A 14,307-nucleotide genomic window follows, 5' to 3' on the forward strand; every position below is an offset into this window, starting at 1 on the left:
AAGAGGAATCAAAGGGCCTCCAGAAGTAATTTTATACACCTCTTGCCTCTATTCCATTAAATCCAACTGCCTAATAGCTAACTATGATTGAGCACTCATTATCCATAAGTACCATGCTAAGTGTATGTATAATCTTATGTAATCGCCCCATAATCCTCTGAATTCAGTAATGTTAACACTCCAGTTTTGCAGATGGGAGAACTGAGGCTCAGAGTCATTCATCAAGTTGTCAGAGCTGGGATTCAAATTCAGGGATAGTTGGATTCCCAAGCTTATTCTCCTATACACCACACTTTACCACCTTCTGCAACATTTACTGAAGGTCTCCACTGGCTTAAGCTGGTTTCCATATGCCGCAGGCAGGACCAGATCAAGATGGAGGCTCCCATTACCATCTCCTATTTCCTGCTTCCCTTACCATTAAGTGCCCATCTGTCATCATCATGCAGAGCTACTGCTAAACAATTCAATGGAAATCTAATGTGAGCCACGTATGTATTTTACATGTTTTATGAGGTATATTGAAAGAGATAAAAGGAAACAGGAATCACTGAAACTCATGCCATCTGTAAAAAATAGTTAAAAAATTACATTACAGTGGTATATCAGTGCATAGAAAACAAAATCATTCCAACTAAATCATCCATTGACACTGACAGCATTTTTTTTATTTATTTATGTTTATCTTTATCTTTGTTTTTTATTGAAGTATAGTTGATCTATAATATTGTGTTAGTTTCAGGTGTACAGCAAAGTGATTCAGTTATATACTCATATGTATGTGTATAATATCTTATAATAACCTATAATGGAAAAAAATATGAAAAAGAATATGTATATTATATATAGATATACCTATATATATGTATATATACATATATACATATACATAGATATATGTACATATATAGATAATTATGTATATATAGATATATATACATACAAATTATGTATATATAGATATACATATACATCATTTGAAAAAGAATATGTATATATAGACATATTCTTTTTCAAGTTCTTTTCCATTATATGTTATTATAAGATATTGAGTGTATTTCCCTGTGCTATACAGTAAGTCCTTCTTGTATATCTAATTTATATATAGTAGTTTGTATATGTTAATCTCAAACTCCAAATTTATCCCTTCCCCTTTTGTGTTGTGTTTTTAATACTAGAAATGATACATGTTGTTGATCCATGTACCATAGTACAACAATAATATGTTATGGAATATAATGGTTAAAGTGAAATGTGCTTCCACTAAACTTTACAATAAAAGTGTGTCTAATGTCAAAATATTTTATACTAATGCTTCTGCCTTTTTAATTTAATCTAAATTAAATTAAAAATTCAGTTTCTCAGTGGCATTTGCTATATTTCAGTTGTTCAATAGCCATGTGTGGCTAGTGGCTACCATTTCAGACAGTTCAGGTCTAGCATCTAATTGAAGTTTTTTGTGATGCAAATGCACTTATAGCATCCTGACCAGATAGAAGACAAATCAGGCTGGAGCAGGGCATCTGTAAGAGAAGCAGAGAATGAGGCTGGGATGCCATGTGGGTCCACAGGAAACAGAAACCACCATCAGTTTTTGAAACAGGATAATACAATGGGATGGTGCTTTAGAAAGATTAATCTGGATGCACTGGACAGAATGGGTTGTGAGGACACCGATTAGAGGCAGGAAGATCACATTATGGGGAGGGGAGATGATGGAGCTGTGAACTACAGTGAAAGTTGCCAGAAAAGGAAAAAATATCTCTGAGAAACATTATGAAGAGTTACTATGAAAAGACAGCCTCTTCAATAAATAGTGCTGGGAAAACTGGGCAGCTACATGCAAAAGCGTCGAACTGGATTGCTTTCTCATAACATATGTAAAAATAAACTCAAAGTGGAATAAAAACGTAAATGTAAGACTTGAAAACATAAAAGTTCTAGAAGAAAACACAAGCAATTTGCTCATTGACAGTGATTTTAGCTGCTTTTTTTTTTTCCTAATTTGTCTCCTTAGGCAAGGAAAACAAAAGAAACAAATAGGATTATATCAAACCAAAAGGCTCTTGCACAGTAGTGGAAACTGTCAACAAAATGAAAAACAGCCTGCTGAATAGGAAAAGATATTTGCAAACAATACATTTGATAAGGGGTTAATATCCAAAATATACAAAGAACCCATACAACCCAACATCGAAAAAACAAATAACCTGATTAAAAAATTGTCAGAGGACCTGAATAGAAAGTTTTCCAAAGATGACATACAGATGACCAGTAGGCATCTGAAAAAAACGATTAACATCACAAATTATCAGCAAATGTAAATCAAAACCACACTGAGATACCAATTCACATCTGTCAGAATGGCTATTATAAAAAATACAACACATAACAAGTGTTGGCAAGGATGTCTTCCCAGAAGAGAACCCTTGTGCACTATTGGTGGGATTGTAAATTGGTGTAGCCACTGTGGAAAACAGTATGGAGTTTCCTATAAACAGAAAAAATTTAAAAATGGAATTACCCTACTCTGTCCATGCACAAGCACCAAAGAAGGATCGTGACAGGACACAGCAAGAAGACAGCTAACTGTCTGCAAGCCAGGAAGAGGGCCTTCAGCAGAAATCCTAATTGTCCACACCTTGCTCTTGGACTTTCCAGCCTCCAGAACTGTGAGAAATTAATGTCTGTTGTTTAAGACACCCAGACCATGGGATTTTGTTACAGCAGCCTGAGCTGACTAAGACATCCTATCACAGGGGTGCCTTGGCTCTCTAATTCTTTCTGAAGGACTGGCTCTTCACAAAGTGGGTGGCTCCCGTGAAGCCTCTGGGAGGTTTTTCCTTCCACAAATGGGGCTGGGGACCAGCGAAGGGCTGACTGCCTCCTCCTGGCCGGCTGAGTGAGAGGCCAGATGGAGGGTGCTCTCCTCCTGTACCTCTCCTCATTGTTAATTGAGCAAATGCTCCCAGGGATCTGTTTTTCTGCTCTAAAAGCTGTGTTTTGATGGTGGTGTTCTAATATAGTTACCCACCTGCCAGTACATACCAGAAAAAAAAAAGATGGGGGGGGCTTTCAAATGGAATAGGAGCCAGGGGAGGCCATGGAGGGGGAGGAGATGGGAAATATTGCCCTGCTCCTGTACAGAAGCTCAAGGGATTTACTCTAGGCTTTCAGAGCCAAGTGAATATTGCTTATTCATGTGCAATCTAATCCTCTACACGGCCTGGGGCTGAGGGCAGCAGGGATGACCTGGTTACAGAGGGGCAAGGAGGGGCTAGAGTGCCCGTCCCTGGGTGTTGTGGGATGGACCAGGCATCCAGTGCTCTGGGAGGGCTGGCATCAGAAGTAGGCCCTTGGATGGCTCTGATACAGGGGCAATGACTGGGAGGGAGTGAGTACGGGCTGGAGGTGGGATTGGTGATCAGACTCAGGATCCCTTGGTGGATCCAAGGTACAGAGCATGCAGCACAAACATCCAGGGAGTGGAAATGCCTGGCACCCTCCTCCATGCCCCCTAGAAAGGACAGCTGAGCAGCAGATTGATGCACACTCCTGGGCAGAGGATATCTTAATCACCCACTCGGTGGCTGATGGATCATCAGAGGAGGAGCGGCCGAGCCGGGCCACCCCGAAGCTCTGACTTGATAACATGTGATAATTCACTTAGGGGCATAGGGAAGGACAAGCTTTCCCAACTGTGGCCCACCAGCGCTGAAGACCTGAAAACAGCCACCTGGGACGGGTTTTATGTTCAACTGTCAGCTTAGAAGCGGATGTCTAAGCAAACCTGGACACGGATCAAACAAATATGCTGGGAACCTCATGCAATGCACAGATCTGCTCTTATATCCTGCTGAAGGCCTGTGTGCCCGGCCTGCACCCCTCCAGCCACACAGAAGGAGAGACACAGGAGAAGGCAAGACCTCTCTGTGACATCTGATGAGGTGTGGGGGGCGATTCTAGTATAGAGCCATCACGAAGCAGCAGGCAGTCGCCTCTGCAGGGCACAGGGATGGAGTGGGGAAGATAAAGTGGTCCTCTTTTGACCAGTGGAAGCTAAGGGGCTGGTGACCAGAGACCTGATCTCTGGCCACAGGGGCTTATGACAGTTCAGAGTCTGGCTACAGGAGACTCTTGTTTTCTAAAGGGAAGGAAAACACTCCCTAGGAGCCACTGGGTGGAGGACAAAGACAGCTTCTCAACTTACCCATCTGTTCTCACTCTCTCTCTACTTCTTGCCAAAGAAATAACCTGCAGTGGTTTTGCTTCAACCAAAAGCTGAGTTCCCTTGGGGGGTGGAATCCTGTAGTTATTTTCATCATGGGAAGAGGTAATGCCACCTTAATTGTGTCCCACCTAAGGGGCAGAATCATAGGTGTTTTTCACCAAGAACACCTGTGCTGTCCTTTAACTGAAAGGTGTAATAATAATAGAAATACCAGCAGATACCATTATGCACTGTTTGCCCTGCATTCAGCCCCTGGGCTAAATACTCCGTGAACAGAGTCACTTCCTCTGATCCCATGTTAACTCTTCCTGCTGTCCTTCTCGCCTGACCTCACAAACCCTCACAACCACATTCCCCAGGATTGAAGCATCTAGGAACTCAGACTGAAAATAAACCCCAGGTAATCTCTGAGCAGGTGTATGTTACCTTGGGTTAGCTCCAGGTAAATGATTAATGGTTGATATCTTTATTGACTGGATCGTGCGTGGCAGGTGGGGATGAGAAGCAAGAAAGTAACTGGACAGGTCAGAGGTGATGAGACATCTGACAGTGAGTTTAGAACTGTAGCCACACTATGCAGTTTGTAAAAAGTGCTTATCCTTGTGGAAATATTCTAGGGCAGCAAAAGCACATGAGGAGGGAAATGTTCTTAGCCTCCATTTTACATAGGAAGGAACCGAGGCTGAAAGATGAGGAGCGATTATTCCAAAGTCAAATAGCAAGTAAGTTGCACAATCAGGATTTGAACCCTTGTCTGTCTCACACCAAAACCACACCTGTCCCTTTTGAGACCAAATCCCAGCTCAGAGGAAGACATGAACAAGACCATGATGAATACAAAGGAGACATCCAGCCTAGCACAGTTCATATGAGTGCATTTGTGCTAAGTCGCTTCAGTCGTATCCGACTCTCTGCAACCATATGGTCTGTAGCCTGCCAGGCTCCTCTGTCCATGGAATTCTCGAGGTAAGAATACAGGAGTGGGTTGCCATGCACTCCTCCAGAGGATCTTCCTGAGCCAGGGATTGAACCCGGGTCCCCTGCTTGGCAGGCAAATTCTTTACCTTTAGTGCAACCTGAGAAGCCCAGAGTTCATATCTTTGAATAGATATTGCATGGGGATGCATAAGGATAGAAAGTTCTATTTGCTCTAATAGAAAACACCTTTATAGACTGGAAAGGCATTTCCTACACCAATTTCTCTTTCTCTTGGAGACTGTCAGAGATAGAAGGGACAATGGAAGACGTCTAGTTCCATCCCCTTCTTTTACAGAAGAAGGAAAAGGGACCCAGACAGAGGAACCAGACTGTTCAAGGTCACACAACTAGTGAATGACATGATTGAGCCCAGAATTCAGGAATTCTCACTCTTATTCCCAAGCTCTTCCCATCACTCTGTGAAATTTCATACATCTTTGGGTTCTTCTCACCATGAATAACATGTGACAACTTGCCCCAATCTCATTAGTCTGAAGATGAAACTTTTATAACACATTTTTCTACTCTCTCCCTATTCCTTTTTCCTCTTCCCACCCAACTAACTGGAAGGATGGCTTAGCACCAGCACGATCTACCTGAGACAAGGGAGGGGCACAGGTTTCCTGGATTGGGAAGATACTGGTGTTGGTTTCTTTAAAAGCATCTTGAAGACTTACCTAAAACTGTAATAATAAAGATAGTGTTCTACAGGTGAAATGATAGAGGACCAGACTGTTAGAACATGGCATAGTCTAGAGTCAGACCCCCACACATATTCAGTCACCTCCTTTATGATAAAGGTGACTGTCATGCCATGGGGGGCAAGGATGACCTTTTTCAATAAGTGATGCTAAGTCAACTGGATATACTTATTTGAAAAAAAAAAAATTAAATCCCTACCTCACACCAGGCAGATAAATTATAATTCTAAATGAAAAAGGTAAAATGAAAGCTTTTAGGGAAAAAAACATGGAAGGATATCTTCTGGATCCAGGCTAAATAAAGATTTCTTCAACAGGACACAAAATGCCTAACCATAAGGGAAAAAGATCTGATGTATTAAACTACGTTAAAATTAATAGCATCAATTGATAATAAAAAGGAAAACCACACAGCTAAGAAAGCAAAAAGGCAAGCTACAGAGTTGGAGAAGATATTTGCAAAATATGTATCTCTCAAAGGACTCATAGAATACGTAAAGTGAAGTGAAAGTGAAGTCGCTCAGTCGTGTCCGACTCTTAGCGACCCCATGGACTGCAGCCTACCAGGCTCCTCCATCCATGGGATTTTCCAGGCAAGAGTACTGGAGTGGGTTGCCATTGCTTTCTCCGAATATGTAAGGATCCCTATAAATCAATAGGAAAAAGGCAGATAACTCAATAGAAAAAAGGAACAAAAGATTTGAACTGGCCTTTCTCAAAAGAAGATCTCCAAGTGATCAATAAACATATGAAACAGTGCTCAACTCTTTTGATAATCAGGGGTATATAAATTAAAATCACTGTGAAATATCACTACATTTTCAGCAGAGTGCTTAAAAGAAAAAAGAGACAATACTAAGTATTTGGTGAGGATATGGAACAATCAGAACTCCAACACTACTAGTAGGAGTGAGAATTGGAACAACTATTTTGGAAAACAGCTTGGCAGTTTCTACTGATGCAACACATACATTTCTTAGAACGAACAGAAAAACATGTAAGTTTATCAAAAGACACAAAGGAAAATGTTCAGAGCAGTATTTTAGTAAAAGCAAAACACTGGAAACAAAACATATTTATCAACAATGGAATAGATAAATAAATTGGGTATATTCACACTCTGGGAAACTACATAGAAATGAGAGAACAAACGATAACCAATGCAGCATCATGGATGAATCTCATAAATATGGTGAATGAAAGCAAGCAGACACAATGGAGAATATACTAGATGATTCCATTTATTTAAGCCAGAAGCAGGTAAAATGGATCTACAGTGTTAGAAGTTAGGATAATGATTACCTTTGAAAGGACATGATAACTGGGAAGGGAGGGAGAGGGGGGCCCTGGGTGGGGTGAGTGGAAATGTTCTTTTGTCTGATTTCAGGGTACATTTTGTGAAAACCATTGTGTTGTACAATTACGTTAAGCTACCATAAAACATATCTTCAATTTATTTTTCTCTTGTAAAATGGAAGAAAGTCAAGAAAAAGAGAAGTAACATCAATTTATACCTACTTCAAGCCTGATATCTTGCTAAATTTTACAAGCACTAACTCATGTAATCCTCCCAACCATCCCATGAGGTAGGTATTAGGTCCTCTATTTCACAGATGAGGAAACTGAGACCTCAAAAGGGTAACTGTCCAAGGCCATGCCATCAGCAAGTGCTGGAACAAGATGTGACCTAGGATTTGAATCTAGACTTGCCTGGGCCAGGACCCCATCTTTCCTCCACATCACAGTGCTTTCAAGGAAAGAACATGAATGTTGGGGTTAGAAAATTTAGTTTTGAATCTTATTGCTGTCACTCACATGTTGTGTGCTGGCAACGGTTGTAGTTTAGTTGCTAGGTGGTGTCCGACTCTTGCAACCCCATGGACTGTAACCCACCAGGCACTTCCTGGGAATGCCATGGAATTTTCCAGGCAAGAATACTGGAGTGAGTAGCGATGATTTCCTTCTCCAGGGACCTTCCCGACCCAGGGGTCCAACCTGGCGTGTCTTGCATTGGCAGGTAGATTCTTTACCACTGAGCCATCAGCAAAGCCCCACATGTTGTGTGACCTTGGGTAAATCAATCTAGCTGGTTCTTGAAGTTTGCATCTCTTTTGGGGAATTTGGGCAGGGGTGGGGAGGTGATACTGGTTGAAGGCTCTGGTAATGTACATAAAATCACATTACGGAGCCCCATACTTAGCAGATTGCAGAATCCTTTTTGCTTCATCTAAACGCTATGAAGCATTCATGCCCTTCCTGGCAGGGGTGTGGAGCTCAAATCAAAATTCACCGTGCCCCTCTCCCTGTTGTCACTGTTCTAGTAAATTCAGATGAAAGTGAACATCAAGGGCAAGGTTGGTGGGGAAAAGGAGCCATGTTCAGCCTGAGGGTATATGTGAAAGTGGGCAGAAGGCCTTGCTCTGGTGTTGAGGGAGTTTGCTGGCAACCTTATGAAAATGAGCTTCAGGTCTGTGGTTTTAACACCTGCCGGCAGAGCTGAATCCACTGTCTCCCCTTGAGTTGCCTCCTTGATAGGAGAGGTTGGAAACGTGGAGAAGGACCTTCCCAAACCTGCTAGCCTCACTCTCTAAAACACAGCAGATTCTGCAACCTCCTTTCACAGCAGAACTGAGTTAAACTTTTTTTTTTTTTGAGTCCCCCTAAGAATAGTCGGAAAAATGGATGGAGGGTAAATAGCACCTGTATTTGTTCAACACGATGTCATCTGTCCCCACGTTGTTCAAAGTCAGCTGAGGAATCGGAAACTCCTTGGGTTGGGAGGGGGAGTGGGGATCTGAGCTCTATGGGGTGCCCAGCAGGGCAGGACATATGGATGGATTTTCTATGAACTTATGATCACGGTCCTGTACTCCACGTGAGGCACATGAAAAGATGCTAGTTCTGGGTAATGTGGAAGAGTTGTCCGTGTTCATGCCTCAAAGACCTTCTCTCCCTTTTCAAGGCTCAGAGATCAGTGCTACGGGGTGGGTGGGGGTAGAGGGGGAAAGCGAGAGTTTTAAGAGGGAGGGATGGGGGGCAGTGAGGGGGAACCAAGCGCCTGCCCCCTCCCCCAGCCTTCCCCCTCCCTACCCGGCTCATCTTCACGGAAGTCTTCATTTCTTTGTTCCTAAATTGCACACATTGATCTGCTGTGTACAAAGTTGCAAAGCAAGTTGGCAGGAGCACTGGAGTGTATCAGGTCTATGAGGGAATAAATATACTTGGGTTTTTAGTTTAAATGAGTTGAGAGCTAGGCAATGGCTTGACAGTCGTGGGGAGACCAAGTGTCTGCTTCCCACCATGTAAGGCCCTTTGTAGGTTGCAGCTGTCAGTCAAACATTGCCCCATGGGTACCTGCCGTTGGGGACAGATGTCCCCCACCCATGCCGCTGGCCTGTCGCTGCAGAGAAGAGGCGTGGGTGGGAGAGAGGCCAGAGTGATTGGTGGCCAGTGGCTGGTGGCTGGGAGGGGTGTCTTTTTAAGGCTGCCCTGACCTCTCTCCAGTCAAGGTCTTGTCCCTAGTGCATAAGCTTTTCTGAAGGGGAGAGGATGGGCTGAGAAGGTCCCCAGGCTCTGGGTTCTTGACGCCCAGCCACCTGGGTACAGCCTGTCTGCTCTGCCACCTTTTCTAATATTAATATTTTGATTAATTCCAGACCAATTGTTCTTTTTTTTCTTCTTATTTTCTAGCCTTTTCAAACCACCTACTCCTCTGTAAGAGTGACTTTGATTGAAGTTTGAAGTTTTCAGGTTCAGCTGTTTTCTAGTTACTTGTTATTAGAAAATGTAGCAATTCCCCACCCCCAACCCCCAGAAAAGAGGGAAAAGGTCCTTTTCCCTTCCCCCGCGCCCCTCCCGGCATCTCCTATTGTGTCATAACTTTAAAAAAGGCCTGCAAGATATAGTTATTCTTTTCCATCCTTCCTTCAACTTGATTTTGGTCTGAGGCCAAAGCGTGGGGGAAACAAAGGAGCAGCCGTCCGAAGAGTCTCCTTCAAGGCAGAAGTGCTTGTTCCTGTGACCGCTGCCCTCCGGATGCTGCCGTCTGGGGTGGGGGCGTGATGGGGGGTAGATAAGGCGGGTCAGGGGTGCGCTCAGCACCCGCCCCTGCACGGGGCAGCCCTGAGGGTTGTGAAAGACCCTCTTGTGTTGGATACAGTCAGCACAGAGGGAGCCTCCTCAGAAGGTCACTGCCTCCTCCCAGGGTCAGCCTTGCTGAAACATACAGCTCCCCTCAATAAATCTATTGTGCGGCTCCTTAGGAAGCCGTGGGGGTGGGTTAGTGCTTGAGGACCTGGGGAGGTGGAACCCAGGCAGGGACCAGGGGACAGGCAGAAAAGGCTGCAACCCCTCCCTCCCCGCCCCCTCCAGGATGGGCCTCGTTTTGGAAGCAGGACCTGGCTACCTTCACACCCTCAGGGATGCTCAGAAGCTTGGCTCTGAATCTCGGCTCCAAATGAGATGAGGAGGCCCCAGAAGGGAGGTTTCGCCTGGAGAGACCCTGTGCAAGGTGCTGCTCCCCAAAAGACAGCAGGAATTCTTTCTCCCAAATGAGCTGCACCTCATTAATGAGTCAAGCCAGAGGTTCTTTCCTGTCCACTGTTACTGATATTTTTTTCCCCTCCTAATTTATTTTATTGCTATTCTGAGAAGGAACACACACACACACACACACACACACACACACACACACACGCCAGCAACTCAAAGGCATAATGAAAAAAAAGATTGGTTTCAAAAAGCTGGGAAGGTCTGATCACAGGCCCCAAATCTAACCTAGAATTTCCCTGTGGGGCAGATGAGAGTTGTGGAGCACCCACCCTCACCCTCCTCAGCTCACCTGGCCGATCCCAGCCTTCGGCCCTCCCCAGCCGTGCTCCAGTCTTTATGGGAGAGTTTGAGTAAGCTCCGGGAGTTGGTGATGGACAGGGAAGCCTGGCGTGCTGCAGTCCATGGGGTCGCAGAGTCGGACACGACTGAGCGACTGAGCTGAACTGAACTGAGGCTGAGGTCAGGAGGCACTGCCAGAAGCAAGCAGCTGAAACGGCAGGCCAGGACTCTGCTGGGGGAGGGTGGGGGCCCAGGGCGACTTCAGGCTTGGGTGAGGAGGCTGTAGGGGAGAAGGGCCTGTAGAGCGCAGTGTTTGAGCAGGGCACGAGGAGACTGAGTTTAGATGGAGGGTGGTTGAAGGGCTCAGTCCAAGCTCCAGGATGCAAGATCCCTGCTCAGAGAGGTCCCTGGGCTGGGGGTGGGAGGGGCTGACCAAGGGGGCCCAGACCCTTCAGAGAAGCTCCGGGAGGCCCGAAGATGGACAGGTGCTCAGCCTCTCTTCTGCCTTGCTGTGATCAACATGTCTTTGTCCTCTGCCTCAACAAGGCTCAAATTAATCACTCCTGCCTCAAAATTAAAAAGGAAAAACTATAAACAGTCCCATGGAGACAAGAGTTCAGCTCACAGCCTCTGCAGCAGCTGCCAAAGGGAAGTCACAGTGCACTCCCAGCTGGGGTTTAAGCAGAAGTGGCCTATGTATGTAAATGCTGTGTCCCATGGCCGATTTTAGTGTTCTAAGGGATATATTTGTTAAATTCTTGTCGATATCCAAGGGGCCCTGTGTTTACTCCATTAGGAAACCAGATGGAGCTAATCAATGCTGGAAGGACTGTAGTTAACTCCTGAGGGAAGGCAAATATAAACAGCAGCATTCAAATCAATGTAAAATCCACCCCCCACCCCCACTACATTTGGTTGGGGGTGGCTGCCAGTAGGCCTCTGCAGAAAGCCTAGGCTGTCAGGGGGGACAGGCTCCTCCTCCCTGGAAGACAGGAGTGGACAGGGGACCTCTTGGGAGTCAGCGCCTGGCTGACTTCTTAATGTGGGTCGGGTTCCATGTTAGCTGTGGGCCTTGGGCAAGTCAGAGGGCTTCTCTGGCCCTCGGTCTCTTCATCAGAAGGGAAGTCACTGATGTTGAAATGCACTTTACAGCTCACCAAGAGCTTTCATCATCTTACTTGATATTCTTCACCCTTGGAGGTGGGCATCATTATTTCTATTTCACAGGTAAAAACAGCACAGCTCAGAGACATTAAATGACTTCACTAAGGCCACGGTCAGATAGAACAATAGAGCCATAAATCCAGGCTCTCTGGCAAGTCCTATATGCTTTCTTCCCTCTAGGCCATACCATTCTGGAAGGACTTTACACAGTATTACCTCATACGATCTCTCTAACCCCATAAGGTGGTTACCATTGTGACCACTACGTTATCAATTACGAAGTAAAACCTCCAGATTCAGAGAAGTAAGAAACTGATCCAAGGTCTTATAGATTATGTAAGTCCCTACAGCCAACACCCCTGCTTGTTTAGATCGTCCCAGCCTTGGGGAGGATGGGGAGGAGCTGAGATCTGAGGTCTTTTCTTTGTAAAACATGTTGTGTGACTTTCACCTTCCTTTCCAAGCTCGCCTGCTTAGAGAATTCCTTTCTTCATGTGCCACCAATTAGCCTGGTGCCTCCAGATGAAAGAGCATTGGGACTGAGATACGGAGAGGCTGGGTCTGGGGGTAAGGGTGCACTGAAAGTAACCAGAGTCTCTTCTACCAGCTCCCTGGAACCTTATTTGAACGACAGATCCAAGGCTTTGTGAGGCTGGGGTTACACATCTCACCAGTAGCCAAAGATTCCATCTTAGGGTGGCATGAGTGCTAAATCACTTAAGTCGTGTCTGACTCTTTGAGACCCTATGGGGTTAAACTCTGACTTTTATTCTTCCAGTTGTGACTGAGCTTATCTATGCAGTGCTGGTTGGTTTGACCCAAGTCTCAGGAGATACCCTACAAGATTTACTGAAGAGAAGATCTCTCTCCCTTTTTTGAAAAGGGGTCACCCAATAGGGACCTCCTTCCTCAACATCACATCCTAATGTCCATTTTTTTTTTTTCAAAAATTGATTTTTAAAATTTATTTATTTATTTTTGGCCATGCTGGGTCTTCAGCGGTGCCCTGGCTTTCTCTGGTTGCAGCGAGTGGAGGCTACTCTTTGTTGCAGTGCACGCGCTTCTCACTGTGGTGGCTTCTCTTGTTTCGGAACACCGGCTCTAGGCATGGGAGCTTTAGTAGTTGTGGTGCACAGGCTTAGTTGCTCCATGGCAAGTGGGATCTTCCCGGACCAGAGATCAAACCCAAGTCCCCTGCATTGACAGGCAGATTCTTAACCACTAGACCAATGGGAAGCCCCCTAATGTCCATTTTTTTGCCTTGCATGGGGAGACTGGAAGAGATAGCTAGGACTCTAGTGATTTCTTATATACACGGATTGCTTCAGATGTATGTAGTTCACAGACAGTGTTTACCTACATTATCTTGTCTAATTTTCAAAATCAATGTAGGGTCCAAGATTTTGATTCCTAACCTATAAAGAAAGAATCTGGACTTGAGAAAGTCTAGGTGATTTGTTCAAGGTCATGAACTAGAAAAGAAGCTGAGCAGGGTCTTCCCAACCCTTGGTCTGGACCTTTATTCACTTAAGTGAAGCTGTTCCTCCAGCTGTCTGTGAAATATGGTGACAGTGATTCTTGGAAAGCAGTGTTGGTGGGGACTGTGGGGTCCTGGTGGTCCACGTCCATGGGATAAGGAACAGGCTGTGGTTTGGGAGGTGAAAAGGTCTAGGAGGCAGTGGTCTCTCTGCTCTCAGGATGCAGGCAATGCTTCTCATGGAGAAGCCCCCATAAATGTTTGATGTCTAAATGAATGAATGAATAATTGAGTGACTGGGTCTCAGCTTTCCCGATTCCTAGTCAAATGTGCCTCCCAGGACACCACTCTCATTCCAGCACTTTCATTGATCTGAAAGTCTAAAAATCAGTTTTCGTACCTTAAAAACAAAAAACAAAAAACCACCCATGGGCCTTTTGCTGAGGGGAATCACAAGAAGAAGTTTGGGAAGAGGGACAGGAAAGAGATTTTTGAAGTGGAAAAATTGAGGCAGGGGCTTGCCTGGGTTTGCGATTGAAGGGCACCCAACACAAGAGGCTACCTCTGACGTTTTCCTGACGGCCTCATCTCTGGGGTCTGGGAGACAAGAGCCAACCCCATCCTTTCTGTAGGGCCCTCTGGACACGTAGCCTTGGCCTCTAGCCAGAGCCCAGGCTTCACAGCGGAGGAAGACCACTAAGCAGGAAATGTGGCTGCCTCGTTCCAAACCTCTTCTGAATTTCATTTGTGACAAACCACTCTTCATAAACCCCAGAACTGCCCATCGTCACTGGGGTGAGGGAAGCGATGCTGCTGAGAGGGAAAAACAATTAGAAATACAATTAGTGTTATAAAAGCAGGTCATAAATATTTGAGTTCTCTCTCTGGAGAGGAGGGACAAGATGACAGCTCACAATTCCTTGTAT

Source organism: Giraffa tippelskirchi, chromosome 11 (assembly GCF_054371585.1).
Source record: "Giraffa tippelskirchi isolate mGirTip1 chromosome 11, T2T-mGirTip1v1.2.pri, whole genome shotgun sequence".
NCBI lineage: Eukaryota > Metazoa > Chordata > Mammalia > Artiodactyla > Giraffidae > Giraffa > Giraffa tippelskirchi.